This window comes from Tamandua tetradactyla, chromosome 4 (genome assembly GCF_023851605.1).
Source record: "Tamandua tetradactyla isolate mTamTet1 chromosome 4, mTamTet1.pri, whole genome shotgun sequence".
Classification (NCBI taxonomy): domain Eukaryota; kingdom Metazoa; phylum Chordata; class Mammalia; order Pilosa; family Myrmecophagidae; genus Tamandua; species Tamandua tetradactyla.
In genome coordinates, this window is record NC_135330.1 from 132,715,093 (window position 1) to 132,731,412 (window position 16,320).

Consider the following 16,320-nt stretch of genomic DNA (forward strand, 5'->3'; position numbering starts at 1 on the left):
GCCTCATCAAAAGGCCCTACTTACAATGTATTTATGGATTAAACATAAAACATGTTTTGGGGGATACATACAGCTTCAAGGCATATCACCTAAGAAGGATAAATGAAAATAAATATATACCCAGACACATAATTAGGGAAAAATCACAGGAAATGGATACAAGTAAGGTATTGTAAATAAATAAATATTTATCAGAAATTACATTAAATGTACAATTACTAAATCTTGAAATAAATATTATATATGGAAACATAGCCTATTTTATGTTATTTAGAAAAGAATATTAAACATAGGCTGTAATAAGTTTAAAAATTTAAAGGGTGGAAGTTGTTCAAGCAATACTGAACACTACAACAAAAGTTACTATAGTAATATTAATATTAGACAAAAAGTCTTTAAGTTGAAGCAGAATTACCAGGCCTTGCAGACACCACTGCTCACCACCACAATTCCCTTCTTACAGCCATGGTTAACCCCACATGTTCTTCTACATCGTTGTTGATGGTGAGCCCTTTGACCCTGTCTCCTTCACGCTGTTTGCAGAAAAAGTTTCAAAGACAGCAGAAAACTTTTATGCTGAGGATTTGGGGGAAAAAAAGCTTTGGTTTTAAGGATTCCTACTTTCACAGGATTAATCCTGGGATCCTGTGCCAGGGTTGTGACTACACACGCCATAACAGCACTTGTGGCAAGTTCATCTATGGAGAGAAGTTTCATGGTGAGAACTTCATCTTGAAACAAACAGGTCCTGGCATCTTGTTCATGGCCAGTACTAAACCCAACATGAATGGTTTCCAGTTTTTCATCTGCACTGCTAAGATTGACTAGTTGGATGGCAAACATGTGGTCTTTGGCAAGGTGAAAGAGCATGAATATTGTGGAAACATGGTGCACTTTGGGTCCAGGAATGGTAAGACCAGCAAGAAGATCACCATTGCCAATTGTCAACAAGTCTAATAAATTTCATTTGTGTTTTGTCTTAACAACCAGATCATCCCTTCTGTAGCTCAGGAAAGCATTCCACCTCCCCTGGTCTGCTTTCAGCATCCTGTCATCTTTCAGTTCTCACAGCAGTTCCCTGGGTTCTACATTATCTTACTTTTCCAAGTCTAGTTGGATTGCAGAATTAAGTTTATGGTTGTGAAATAAAAGCATAAACAATAAAAAAATGAATACAACAGAATTATCAGAGATAAAGAGGATTATTTCATAATTCAACTCATCATGAAAATTAAAAGAAATATAATTACATGCAACTGTAGCATTTTTTTAAAATTAATATAAAGTAATATTACAAGTCAAAATATCCTAATAGGAGATTTTACAACCATCTGAAGAACTGATAGAACAAGTAGTCAAAGATTCAGCTACATATATCACAATCCTGAATCCAATAACTATAGAATACACTTTCTTTTCAAACACACATAGAACATTACTTGTTTCAAAGCATGCCTCAACAAATTTCAAGGTTTTGGAAAGTCATCACAGTTTGCATTGCAGAGAATGAGGTTAAGTTAAGCAGCAAGAATAAAAAGATGTCCAGAAAAAAATATGCTAAGAAATTAGGGGAAAATTTTCCAAACATTCATGGGTCAAAGTTGCAATGCTACTAGAAACTGAGGAATGTTTCAAAGGTGAAATTTCAAAACTACTACGTTTTAAAGCTTGTTAACTGAAGCTATAACATTACTTAGAGGAAAATTTATGACATTTCAAGGGTAAGATTATGGGACACACCAGTCGACTGCTTCTTTGATATAGCCACTGAGATATTATATAAGAAAATATATATTAGTATTATATAAGAAAACATATATTTGTGTTATATAAGAAAACACTTTTAAAGAGTTGTAAGAAATATACCAAGATCTGAAATGCAGTTCATATGTGGCCACATAACTTAAAATATTTGCTATCTGGCTGTGCTTGTTTGAAATTATTACGTACCCCAGAAAAGCCATGTTCTAATTCTGATCCAATCTCATGGGTGCAAACATTTCTTTCAATTCCGATTCAATACTGTAGGTTGGAATCTTTTGATAAGACTATCTCCACCGCGATGTGACACGCCCAATTGATTAGATGGTCAAGTGACGCCACTCATACCAGGTGGATCTTGATTAGTTTACTGAAATTCTTTAAAAGAGGAAACATTTGGGAGAAGCAGAAACGACAGAAGCCTCAGAGTCAACAGAAACTTCACAGCAGAGCTGATGCAGATGCCGACACATGGAGAATAGAGTCACGGATGTTAGGAGATGCTTGGAGCACAGCAGACATTACCATGAAATGTTAGGCAAGCCAGAACCTGGAGATAGCCAAGGGAAGCCAAGAGATGGGAGCCAGCCCTGGAGAAGTAAATTGAGGAACCCCTACAGGAAGAGAGGCTGAAAGCAAGGGATGCCAGGAGCAAGGGACCAGCAGATGCCAGCCACATGACTTCCCAGCTGACAGAGAACGGTTTCTGACCCAACCGCCTTTCTCGAGTGAAGGTAAAGTTTCGTTTGTGCCTTAATTTGACACTTTCACACACTCTCAGTTCCTTAGAACTGTAAACTTGTAACTTATTAAATTCTCCTTTTTAAAAGTCGTTCCGGGGACTTCCTGGAAGATGGCGGCTTAGTAAGACGCGCGGATCTTAGTTTCTTCTCCAGGACACCTACTAGGGGAGTAGAAACGATACAGAAAGCACCCAAAGCCACAACAGAGATAAAAAAGACAGCGTACCCCATCCTGGAACGGCTGGCTGGCTGAGAGAAGCAGCTCGGGTGAGATCGCCAAGGCACGCGGGCCTTACCGGGCGGGGTGGCAAGCAGCCGGAGTTATTCCCTTCCCCCTTCCCGGGCCGACTGGGAGAATTGGAGAGGCGGTCCCCTGAAACCAAGGCGGCTGGCGCCCACACCACGCGCAGCCCCCGGACCAACTGAGAGAATTGGATCAGAAACCCCCAGGCCGCGGAGAACGGTGACGGGTGGGGGAGGCCCCTTCCAAACCCGTGACTCCCGGGGAACGTGCACTCTCTCAGGCGGGCCGCTGCCGCTGGCGCCCTCCCGCCACGCTTGTTGCCCAGGGCCGACTAGGAAATTCGGACGGGCTCTTTCCCTGGCTGCGGCGACCAGCAACCCTCCCTGCGTTCGGACCCCGGGCCGGCTCAAGCCGCTTCGGCTAGCGAACCCCCAGGACGGCGAGAGTTTTCCAAAGTTTAAGGTCCCACAGCACCTTTTACTGGTGGGACCCACAGACAAACGTGTGCCACAAGCGCCACCTACTGGGCAGGATAAGAAAAACAGAACCCAGAGATTTCACAGAAAAATATTACAACCTTGCTGGGTCCAACACCAAGAGAAATCTGAATAAATGCCCAGACGCCAGCAGCAGAAGATAACTGTCCACGCTCAAAAGATTGAGAATATGGCCCAGTCAAAGGAACAAACCAATAGCTCAAATGAGACACAAGAGCTGAGACAACTAATCCTGAATATACGAACAGAAATGGAAAACCTCTTCAAAAATGAAATCGATAAATTGAGGGAGGACATGAAGAGGACATGGGCTGAACATAAAGAAGAAATAGAAAAACTGAAAAAACAAATCGCAGAACTTATGGAAGTGAAGGATAAAGTAGCAAACATAGAAAAAATAATGGATAGCTACAATGATAGATTTAAAGAGACAGAAGATAGAATTAGTGATTTGGAGGATGGAACATCTGAATCCCAAAAAGAAACAGAAACTATCGGGAAAAGAATGGAAAAATTTGAACAGGGTATCAGGGAACTCAAGGACAATATGAACCGCACAAATATACGTGTTGTGGGTGTCCCAGAAGGAGAAGAGAAGGGAAAAGGAGGAGAAAAACTAATGGAAGAAATTTTCACTGAAAATTTCCCAACTCTTATGAAGGACCTAAAATTACAGATCCAAGAAGTGCAGCACACCCCAAAGAGATTAGACCCAAATAGGCGTTCTCCAAGACACTTACTAGTTAGAATGTCAGAGGTCAAAGAGAAAGAGTGGATCTTGAAAGCAGCAAGAGAAAAACAATCCATCACATACAAGGGAAACCCAATAAGACTATGTGTAGATTTCTCAGCAGAAACCATGGAGGCTAGAAGACAGTGGGATGATATATTTAAATTACTAAAAGAGAAAAACTGCCAACCAAGACTCCTATATCCAGCAAAATTGTCCTTCAAAAATGAGGGAGAAATTAAAACATTCTCAGACAAAAAGTCACTGAGAGAATTTGTGACGAAGAGACCAGCTCTGCAAGAAATACTAAAGGGAGCACTAGAGTCAGAACCGAAAAGACAGAAGAGAGAGGTATGGAGAAGAGTGTAGAAAGAAGGAAAGTCAGATATGATATATGTAATACAAAAGGCAAAATGGTAGAGGAAAATATTATCCAAACAATAATAACACTAAATGTTAATGGACTGAATTCCCCAATCAAAAGACATAGATTGGCAGAATGGATTAAAAAACAGGATCCTTCTATATGCTGTCTACAGGAAACACATCTTAGACCCAAAGATAAACATAGGTTGAAAGTGAAAGGTTGGGAAAAGATATTTCATGCAAATAACAACCAGAAAATAGCAGGAGTGGCTATACTAATATCCAACAAGTTAGACTTCAAATGTAAAACAGTTAAAAGAGACAAAGAAGGACACTATATACTAATAAAAGGAACAATTAAACAAGAAGACATAACAATCATAAATATTTATGCACCGAAGCAGAATGCCCCAAAATACGTGAGGAATACACTGCAAACACTGAAAAGGGAAATAGACACATATACCATAATAGTTGGAGACTTCAATTCCCCACTCTCATCAATGGACAGAACATCTAGACAGAGGATCAATAAAGAAATAGAGAATCTGAATATTACTATAAATGAGCTAAACTTAACAGACATTTATAGGACATTACTTCCCACAACAGCAGGATACACCTTTTTCTCAAGTGCTCATGGATCATTCTCAAAGATAGACCATATGCTGGGTCACAAAGCAAGTCTTAACAAATTTAAAAAGATTGAAATCATACACAACACTTTCTCGGATCATAAAGGAATGAAGTTGGAAATCAATAATAGGCAGAATGCCAGAAAATTCACAAATACCTGGAGGCTCAACAACACACTCTTAAACAATGAGTGGGTCAAAGAAGAAATTGCAAGAGAAATTAGTAAATACCTCGAGGTGAATGAAAATGAAAAAACAACATATCAAAATTTATCGGACGCAGCAAAGGCAGTGCTAAGAGGGAAATTTATTGCCCTAAATGCCTATATCAGAAAAGAAGAAAAGGCAAAAATGCAGGAATTAACTGCTCAATTGGAAGAACTGGAGAAAGAACAGCAAACTAATCCCAAAGCAAGCAAAAGGAAAGAAATAACAAAGATCAGAGCAGAAATAAATGAAATTGAAAATATGAAAACAGTAGAGAAAATCAATAAGACCAGAAGTTGGTTCTATGAGAAAATCAATAAGATTGATGGGCCCCTATCAAGATTGACAAAAAGAAGAAGAGAGAGGATGCAAATAAATAAGATCAGACATGGAAGAGGAGACATAACTACTGACCTCACAGAAATAAAGGAGGTAATAACAGGATACTATGAACAACTTTACGCTAATAAATACAACAATTTAGAGGAAATGGACGGGTTCCTGGAAAGACATGAACAACCAGCTTTGACTCAAGAAGACATAGATGACCTCAACAAACCAATCACAAGTAAAGAAATTGAATTAGTCATTCAAAAGCTTCCTAAAAAGAAAAGTCCAGGACCAGATGGCTTCACATGTGAATTCTACCAAACGTTCCAGAAAGAATTAGTACCAATTCTCTTCAAACTCTTCAAAAAAATCGAAGTGGAGGGAAAACTACCTAATTCATTCTATGAAGCCAACATCACCCTCATACCAAAACCAGGCAAAGATATTACAAAAAAAGAAAACTACAGACCAATTTCTCTAATGAATACAGATGCAAAAATCCTCAATAAAATTCTAGCAAATCGTATCCAACAACACATTAAAAGAATTATACATCATGACCAAGTAGGATTCATCCCAGGTATGCAAGGATGGTTCAACATAAGAAAATCAATTAATGTAATACACCATATCAACAAATCAAAGCAGAAAAATCACATGATCATCTCAATTGATGCAGAGAAGGCATTCGACAAGATTCAACATCCTTTCCTGTTGAAAACACTTCAAAAGATAGGAATACAAGGGAACTTCCTTAAAATGATAGAGGGAATATATGAAAAACCCACAGCTAATATCATCCTCAATGGGGAAAAATTGAAAACTTTCCCCCTAAGATCAGGAACAAGACAAGGATGTCCACTATCACCACTATTATTCAACATTGTGTTGGAGGTTCTAGCCAGAGCAATTAGACAAGAAAAAGAAATACAAGGCATCAAAATTGGAAAGGAAGAAGTAAAACTATCACTGTTTGCAGATGATATGATACTATATGTCGAAAACCCGGAAAAATCCACAACAAAACTACTAGAGCTAATAAATGAGTACAGCAAAGTAGCAGGTTACAAGATCAACATTCAAAAATCTGTAGCATTTCTATACACTAGTAATGAACAAGTTGAGGGGGAAATCAAGAAACGAATCCCATTTACAATTGCAACTAAAAGAATAAAATACCTAGGAATAAATTTAACTAAAGAGACAAATAACCTATATAAAGAAAACTACAAAAAACTGCTAAAAGAAATCACAGAAGACCTAAATAGATGGAAGGGCATACCGTGTTCATGGATTGGAAGACTAAATATAGTTAAGATGTCAATCCTACCTAAATTGATTTACAGATTCAATGCAATACCAATCAAAATCCCAACAACTTATTTTTCAGAAATAGAAAAACCAATAAGCAAATTTATCTGGAAGGGCAGGGTGCCCCGAATTGCTAAAAACATCTTGAGGAAAAAAAACGAAGCTGGAGGTCTCGCGCTGCCTGACTTTAAGGCATATTATGAAGCCACAGTGGTCAAAACAGCATTGTATTGGCATAAAGATAGATATATCGACCAATGGAATCGAATAGAGTGCTCAGATATAGACCCTCTCATCTATGGACATTTGATCTTTGATAAGGCGGTCAAGCCAACTCACCTGGGACAGAGCAGTCTCTTCAATAAATGGTGCCTAGAGAACTGGATATCCATATGCAAAAGAATGAAAGAAGACCCATCTCTCACACCCTATACAAAAGTTAACTCAAAATGGATCAAAGATCTAAACATTAGGTCTAAGACCATAAAACAGTTAGAGGAAAATGTTGGGAGATATCTTATGGATCTTACAACTGGAGGCGGTTTTATGGACCTTAAACCTAAAGCAAGAGCACTGAAGAAGGAAATAAATAAATGGGAACTCCTCAAAATTAAACACTTTTGTGCATCAAAGAACTTCATCAAGAAAGTAGAAAGACAGCCTTCACAATGGGAGACAATATTTGGAAATGATATATCAGATAAAGGTCTAGTATCCAGAATTTATAAAGAGATTGTTCATCTCAACAACAAAAAGACAGCCAACCCAATTACAAAATGGGAAAAAGACTTGAACAGACACCTCTCAGAAGAGGAAATACGGATGGCCAAGAGGCACATGAAGAGATGCTCAATGTCCCTGGCCATTAGAGAAATGCAAATCAAAACCACAATGAGATATCATCTCACACCCACCAGAATGGCCATTATCAACAAAACAGAAAATGACAAGTGCTGGAGAGGATGCGGAGAAAGAGGCACACTTATCCACTGTTGGTGGGAATGTCAAAGGGTGCAACCACTGTGGAAAGCAGTTTGGCGGTTCCTCAAAAAGCTGAATATAGAATTGCCATACGACCCAGCAATACCATTGCTAGGTATCTACTCAAAGGACTTAAGGGCAAAGACACAAACGGACATTTGCACACCAATGTTTATAGCAGCATTATTTACAATTGCAAAGAGATGGAAACAGCCAAAATCTCCATCAACAGAAGAGTGGCTAAACAAACTGTGGTATATACATACGATGGAATATTATGCAGCTTTAAGACAAGATAAACTTATGAAGCATGTAATAACATGGATGGACCTAGAGAATATTATGCTGAGTGAATCCAGCCAAAAACTAAAGGACAAATACTGTATGGTCCCACTGATGTGAACGGACATTCGAGAATAAACTTGAAATATGTCATTGGTAACAGAGTTCAGCAGGAGTTAGAAACAGGGTAAGACAATGGGTAATTGAGGCTGAAGGGATACAGACTGTGCAACAGGACTAGATACAAAAACTCAAAAATGGACAGCACAATAATACCTAATTGTAAAGTAATCATGCTAAAACACTGAATGAAGCTGCATCTGAGCTATAGGTTTTTGTTTTGTTTTGTTTTGTTTGTTTTGATTTTACTATTATTACTTTTATTTTTTTCTCTATATTAACATTCTATATCTTTTTCGGTTATGTTGCTAGTTCTTCTAAACCAATGCAAATGTACTAAGAAATGATGATCATGCATCTATGTGATGATGTTAAGAATTAATGATTGCATATGTAGAATGGTATGATCTCTAAATGTTGGGTTAATTTCTTTTTTTCCGTTAATTAAAAAAAAAAAAAAGAGAAGGGATAATTGGAGTTGAAGGGATACAGACTGTACAACGGGACTGGATATAAAAACTCAGAAATGGACAGCACAATACTACCCAATTGTAATGCAATTATGTTAAAACACTGAATGAAGCTGCATGTGAGGTATAGGTTTTTTGTTTTTGTTTTTTTTGGTTTTTTTCTTTCTATTATTGTTTTAATTCTTATTCTGTTGTCTTTTTATTTCTTTTCCTAAATTGATGCAAATGTACTAAGAAATGATGAATATGCAACTATGTGATGTTATTAAGAATTACTGATTGTACAAGTAGATTGGAATGATTTCTAATTGTTTTGTTAATTCTTTTTTTAATTAATAAAAAAAAAAAAAGTCGTTTCAATTCTGTTATGCCCACATTCCAGCAGCTTGCAAACAAACACATTGACCATTTACTGAAAATATTTGATGATCTTTGCTTAAATGTTTATTATTAGAAAAAAATAACAAGTCTATCAGAGCATTTTTGTAGCAAATTAATAAAAGACTAGTAAAACAAACCTAAAGAAATTAAAAGAAAACAGTCAAGATAAGAATAGAAAGCAATAAAACAGAAACTAAACATATGGTTGTTATAAACAAAGCCAAAGTTGTTTCTTTGAAAAGTCTAATAAAACTGACAAACTTCCGGGAAGACTAATCAAAAATAAAAGAGAGTAGGCACACATAAACTATGTTAGGAATGAAATAGGGGATATAACTACAGATTCTCCAGACTTTAAGCAGTTATTAAGAGGATACAATGAACAAAAGGGATATAACCAGATGCCTCAAACTGTTAAAAGTTAATGAGACAATACCATGAAAAAATTTATGCTTGTAACTTGGAAAACTCATAATATTGGAAGTAAAAATTCTAAATAAAATATGAACAAAAAAGCAGTCAGGTATCAAAAATAACATATCATAACCTAGTTGAGTTTGTATCAGGAATGCAGATTGGCTCAATAAACATTAGAAGACCACTGAACATAATTTCCCATAACAACAAATAAACCAAGAGGCACGTGATTATATCAATATATACTGATTAACACATTTAGTAGAACTTCATATATATTCATGATTTTTCAAAGTATTTTCATCAAACTAAAATTAGAAGGGAACTCCAATCCTGTAAAAAATCTTATTAATGATATCTAAAAAATAAAATAAAGCCCTATACCAGATATATACTGATATAATCCCACTTAATCTGAAATAAATCAAAAGAATCCTATTCTTAGTACTCAACACTCCTATTCAGTACTGTCTGCCATACTTAGCCAATGAAATAAGGTGAAAAATCGAAGTGAAAGGGGTAAGGTTTAAAAGAAAGAGACAAAGAAAAAAACTTTGATTTTTACAAATAATATGATAGTCTACATAAGAAGTCAAAGAATACCATTACATATTATTATTAGAATTAATTAGAAGTCAATAACATTTCCGGACATGAGCAACAAAAGATTGGATATTGGAAAACTGAGCATTTTTATGCACAAAAATAATCTATTTGGTAGTAATGTTAACTAATGTAACCTCCAAATGACGCAGACTTAATACAATAATGATTTCTTTCTCATTCATGTAAAAGTTCAGTGAGATGTTCAAAAGATACAGAAGTTTATGCCAGAAGCCAATACCATGTTTAAAGAAGAAATAGCTCCATTAAAATCAAGAACAGGAACTGTGAAAAAAACAATAATAATTAGAAAGTATAAGACAAAGTTAGTAGAAAAAGTAGATAGATAAATAGATAGATAGATAGATAGATAGATAGATAGATAGATAGATAACAAAAGAAAGTATAACCTGTTTTAGAAGGGCCTATGTTATCCATCTCACTTATCAACTATCTCTTGTATCTCCCAATTTGTCTATTCTCCAGAAAAACTCATTAGTTTCTTTTCTCTTACTTATCCTGACTTTTCCTGCTCCCTAATTCATGTACAACACATCACTTCCAGCAAGCTACCAAAATTTTTGTGGCCGCTGTCTGTTATTTCTGAAATAGTCACTCCTTTTTTCCCTAGGGATATATATGGATTTGACCTATGCTTAAAGATTTCCACTTCCCCATAAGGAGTGTGTTTGTCAAAACAATAACAATAAAATATGTTATCTCATACAATTTCTCTGATTGTTTACACAGTAGTCATAAATACAAGTTCTATTTGACTAATACAAATAATTCACCATTACTTACCTAAAATCTTGGTGATTAGCAGAGTACATGAAAATTAATATGAAAGTGAATGATAAACTACCTTGGTCATTCACTGAATATTTCTTGAGCAATTACTATAAATGTGTGTTGGTTTGAAGCTGTTGTGCTAAACATAACAGAAAAGCCCCAGCTAATCCAATCTTGTGGGGTGGACGTATTATTCAGGGTGGAACATTTCATTAGACTGTTTCCATGGAGATTGACCCACTCAATTGTTGGTATGAACTTTGATTAGCTTATTTCCATGGAGATATGCTGCACTGAATTGTGGATGTAATTCATGAACTTTTGATTAGATGGGGATGTGACTCTGTTCATTCAAGGTGCATCTTGATTGCTTTACTGGAGTCCTTTAAAAGAGGAAACATTTTGGAGAAACCTTTGATACAGATGTAGACACAGACGTTTAGAAATGCAGAAGCCCAGGAGACAAAGTTGCTTTAAAGCTCACAGAGATGCAGATACTTGGAGATACTTGGAGTGCCGCCAAGGGAGGAGATGCCTAGTTATTGGATATTAGAAGATGCAGAGTCCAGTAGACATTCCTATATCCCTTCCCATAAGATGCTGAGCAAACCAGAACCCAGTGTACCAGTGGAGCTAAGTGAAAGCCCATAGACACTAAGAGGAAACCAATGGCATCAGAAGCTAGAGGTAATGGAATGGGGTACAAAGATCAGTAGATGACAGCCACATGTCTTCCCATGTGAGACACTGGCCTTTCTTCAGAGTCAAGGTATCTTTCTCTAGATGCCTTGGTTGAACATTTTTATGGCTTTAGAACTGTAAACTTGTAACAATAAATTCCTTTTTTTTTAAAGTCATTCCATTTCTGGTATATTGCATTTCTGGAAGCATTAGCAAACCAAAACAAATTATGGTACCTGAGAAGTGAGGTGCTGCTGCAGTTTGCAAATATCAAACATATTGGAATAGCTTTTAAAATGCATAAGGGGAAGAGTTGTAAGGATCTTGATAGAGTAGGCTTAAAATTCTTTGAAGTCACTGTCGGTAGAAATATCAACTAAAGATACTTCCAATGGAGTTTTACATAGAAACAATGCATGTGTTGCTGCAAACTGGAAGAAAGGTGACCTGTGTTTAAAAGAGGCAGAGAATTTGGCCAAATTGAATACTGCTGCTAGTTGGAAGTTAGAATTTAAAGGAGATGACCTAGGATACTCAGCTGAGGAAATTTCTAAACTAAATGTGGAAAATGCAGCCTAGTTCTCCTTGAAGCATATTGTAAAAAAGTCAGGTATTTTGAGGGGAGACCTGTGTGAATGGAACCACCGCAAATCTGGACAAAAGGGACAGAAAAGGGACAAATTGAAGGAAAAATGACTTCAAAGACAGTTAACATGGAAGCTAAAGTCTAGAGCCAAAAAACCTTGGGCTAGGAGAGCAGATACACTCACGCATGTGAAGAAGGTGAGTATATCCTAGAAGCAATGGGCAGACCTTCTGCTTCATGATTCAGGAAGAGTTTTGGTGCCCCAGGCCAAGGAGAGGATGGAGGGTATAAACTGATGATTGCTCCATTGTTCTGTGGGGGATGAGCATGTGCCCCAGAGATGGCAGAGAGGCCAGGTGCTGTTCTGTTGCTTGGAGAGTTTGAAGCTGAGAAAAAGGTGGTTACCCCAATGTTGCAGCCCTCATCCCAGTGAATGGAGAAAACAGGGTCACTGCATAAGCCCATAGATAGGATGGGATTGCCAATTTTTAAAGCCCCAATAATAAATAAATCTCCAACTTTGAAAGCCAGTGAAGTTTGCCCTGCTGGATTTTGGAACTGTTTTTTGTCTGATGATTTCTATCTTTCTTTCTGCCTATGGTAATGGAAACATGTATTCTATGACTGTCCCTCCTTTGTATATTGGCAACAGGTAACTCGCTTTGAGTTTCACAAGACCAGAGCTAGAAGCGAATTTTTCCTTAGGATAGACCATGCCTGTAACTGACTTTGATGAGATTTTTTACTGTTTCTGACAAATTGCATTTGTATTATTATTGAAATTATTTAAGGCATTTGTGACATTGTGATAGAATGAATGTATTTTATATATGGAAAGAACATGTCTTTTGGGGTCCACAGGATAGAATGTGATGGTTTGAAGCTGTCATGCACCCCAGAAAAGCCATGTTTAGCATGGAAATTTTAATGAGATTGTTTCCATGAAGATTGATCCATTCAACTGTGGGTGTGATCTTTTGATTAGATTATTATAGCAGAGAAATGTGATGTGCCCAATTGTGGGTGTGACCTTTTGATTAGATGCAGATATGACTCTGCCCATTCAAAGCGCATCCTTATTAATTTACTGGTGTCCTTTAAAAGAGGAAACGTTTTGGAGAAACCTTAGATGCAGATGCAGGCACAGATGTTTGGAAATGCAGAAGCCCTTGCCTTCCCATGTTACAGACAACAGCTTATCTTAAATCAAGGTTCCTTTCTCTGGATGCCCTAGTTGGACAATTTTATGGCCTTAGAACTGTGTAGTTGTATTTTAATAAATTCCCTTTTTAAAAGTTGTTCCATTTCTGGCATATTGAATTTCCAGCATCATCAGCAAGACAAAACAACATACATGGCATTCTACTGAATAATGAACTCAAAATAAAATAAAAAGTCCCCACTCTCCAAAAAATTGTATTTAAGTTGAGTAATGAGCAAATACACAAAAAGCTATAACATTATCTATTAAGTGCTTTAAGGGAAACATTTGCAGAACATTAATGAGGTCACATTGATATGTGACCTATTGATAGGGCCATAAGAGTCATCATGGGAGGTTCCCAGATATTCTGGGAAGGTGCTAAAGAATGCATTGACATTTGCTTGGTGAGCAGAGAGGAAAAACCTTCTAGCAAAGATACAAAACACCAAACAGTATGTGTTTATCCTCTTTGGGAATCCAAATCAATTTCTACTCAAATAACAAACATAATAATTTAGCTGCATAGAGAAGATATGTTGGTTAGGATGGACTTCTGATATTATGATGAGCAATACTCATTAATTAGATTGAGTAGAATGTTGTACCTACATAAGAAATGATTTAAGTAAAATTAATGACTAAGGATAAGCCTCCTTTAGGGAACTGCAGATTTACGCAGTATATAAACTTTTGAAACAAAAGAATATTATCACAAATTTTAGGAAATATGGATGTTAAAATCCAAAATTAACTAAAACCAACAATTGTGCCAATAATTTTAAATTCATAAAAATGATCTAATTTTTAAATTATGTTTAATTTTTTTATTTAAAAACATTGTCTATTATCCTCACATGTATAATATTGTGAAAAATACTACTAAAGAAATTAAACATACTAGTAAAACATGAAAAACTTTTAGTTGACATGAGGATAGCAATAATCATTTAAAAATAGTTCTGGAAAAAATATGCAAAAACTAAAAAGTTTGATCATTTCTTGTCAATGTGGCAGATATTATCTAGTGTATATACATTAATTGATCAACATTGCATTAGATATATGCTCGGTTTTGTACCACATTATCAACTTCTAGTATTAAAGATCTTTTCAGCCTACTAATAGTGGCATTTCTAACTGCTATAATTCCTCACAGTAATCTTTGGCATATAGAAATTTTATTTTTAATTTCCACCATTTATTGATATTTTCTGTAAATAATTCTTTAAAATTACTTTTCTTATTTAAGCCCCCAAATGATTCCATGTGATAGGTATCTTACAGGTGCAGAAATGGAAGTTTCCAGGCATTTAAAATATCCAAGCACATCACTCAAATGCAGTTCTATTTCAAATATGTTGCTTTTAACCACTATGAATAAATAGAAAATAACCGCAATAATAACATTCCATTGCATCTTTGTTACATATGTGATTTCAATGCATATTCTTATTTTTATTGTGCAAGGGGGGCTAACATCTACAGACTTCAACCTTGATGTTGCTTTCCCTGTACCTGGAAAACTTGAGTATAGTGATGGCATCAGATTTCATTGGTAATAGCAGTAAAACTTACTATATGACATCCATTCCCCAGGTTTGATGTTAACATTAAAATGCTATTAAATACATTGCTCAATATAATATTTATTATCCTTGATATAGATAAACTTCCATTACTAAAATTTCTTTATAAAAAATGTCTTTTTATAATAAAATTTGTTTCTTAAAAATAATAATAACATAATGAAAGCATATATTACTGTTCATTTGGTTATCATTAATTTTAATGCAAAATTTTAGGTTTTTCTTAAAATTTATTCATCTTTGAAATCTGCACATTTGTGTCATTTTATTTTTTTTATAACAGATCAATTTTATTGCATCTTTAAAATATCACAAATAGGTCTGATATATTGTTTCTATAGCTGAACAATTCTTAGAGCTTATTCATCATCCTTCTGAACTGTTCCTTTTTCATATACATAGACACTGTGCCAGTTTGAAAGTATTATGTACCCCAGAAAAGCCATGTTTTAATCTTGATCCAATCTTGTGGGAGCAGTTGTTTCTTGTAATCCTAATTCAATACTGTGGGATGGAAACTTTTGATTAGATTGTCTCCACAGAGATGTGACACACCCAATTGTGGGTGTGACCTTTGATAGATGAAGATATGACTACACCCATTCCAGGTAGGTCTGATTAGTTTACTGGAATCTTTAAAAGAAGAAACATTTGGGAGAGAGCCAGAATTGACAGAAATAGCAGAAGCCTCAGAGCTGACAGAGAGAGCAGACATAGATGCTTGGAGAACTGTTGCTTCAGAGAACAGGAGACACAGTTGTTTGAGATGCTTGGAGCCCAACAGATATCATCATGAGATGTTAAGCAAACCAGAGCCTAGAGAGAGCCATGGGAAGCCAAGACATGAAAACCAATTCCAGAGAAGCAAAGTAAGGAACACCCCCAGGAACAGAGTCTGAAAATAACAGAGCCCAGGAGCAAGGGACTAGCAGATGCCAGCCATGTGACTACAGCTGACAGAGCTATTCCTGATCCATTGGCTTTTCTTGAGTGAAGGTAACCTTTGGTTGGTGCCCTAATTTGGACACTTACACTTCCTTAGAACTGTAAATTTGTAACTTATTAAATTTCCCCTTTTAAAAGTCCTTCAAGTTCTAGGTTTTCACATTCCAGCAGCTTGCAAACTAGCACAGATACCATCCTCGAATTTTTTGATCTCTGTTTTTAACTGTTGTGGCTTACTGAATCACAGTAGCTAAATTTGACACAAATTTCCGGTGTCATTTCCCACAATAATTACCTCATCATTCTGGGCTTGAGATACTGAATGAGCAAGGTCTGGCCTCAATCAAACCCTTCAGATATATTTTTCACCCAAGAAATTTCAGATTTCCACAAGCTATCTACTCTCTTGAACAATACAACTGATGAGGAAGTAAGCCTACACGGATCT

At 36.2% G+C, this 16,320-nt stretch overlaps 1 long non-coding RNA gene across 2 annotated transcripts in view; it reads right to left on the minus strand.

Moving 5' to 3' along the window:
- Window positions 1-11,075, minus strand: part of LOC143679358 (uncharacterized) — a 196,254-nt gene extending 185,179 nt beyond the window's left edge. For both annotated transcript variants that reach the window (XR_013173683.1, XR_013173684.1), the window contains exon 1: window positions 10,883-11,075. This is a non-coding gene — a long non-coding RNA (uncharacterized LOC143679358). The remainder of the gene's footprint in view (window positions 1-10,882) is intronic.
- Window positions 11,076-16,320: the final 5,245 nt, after the last annotated feature.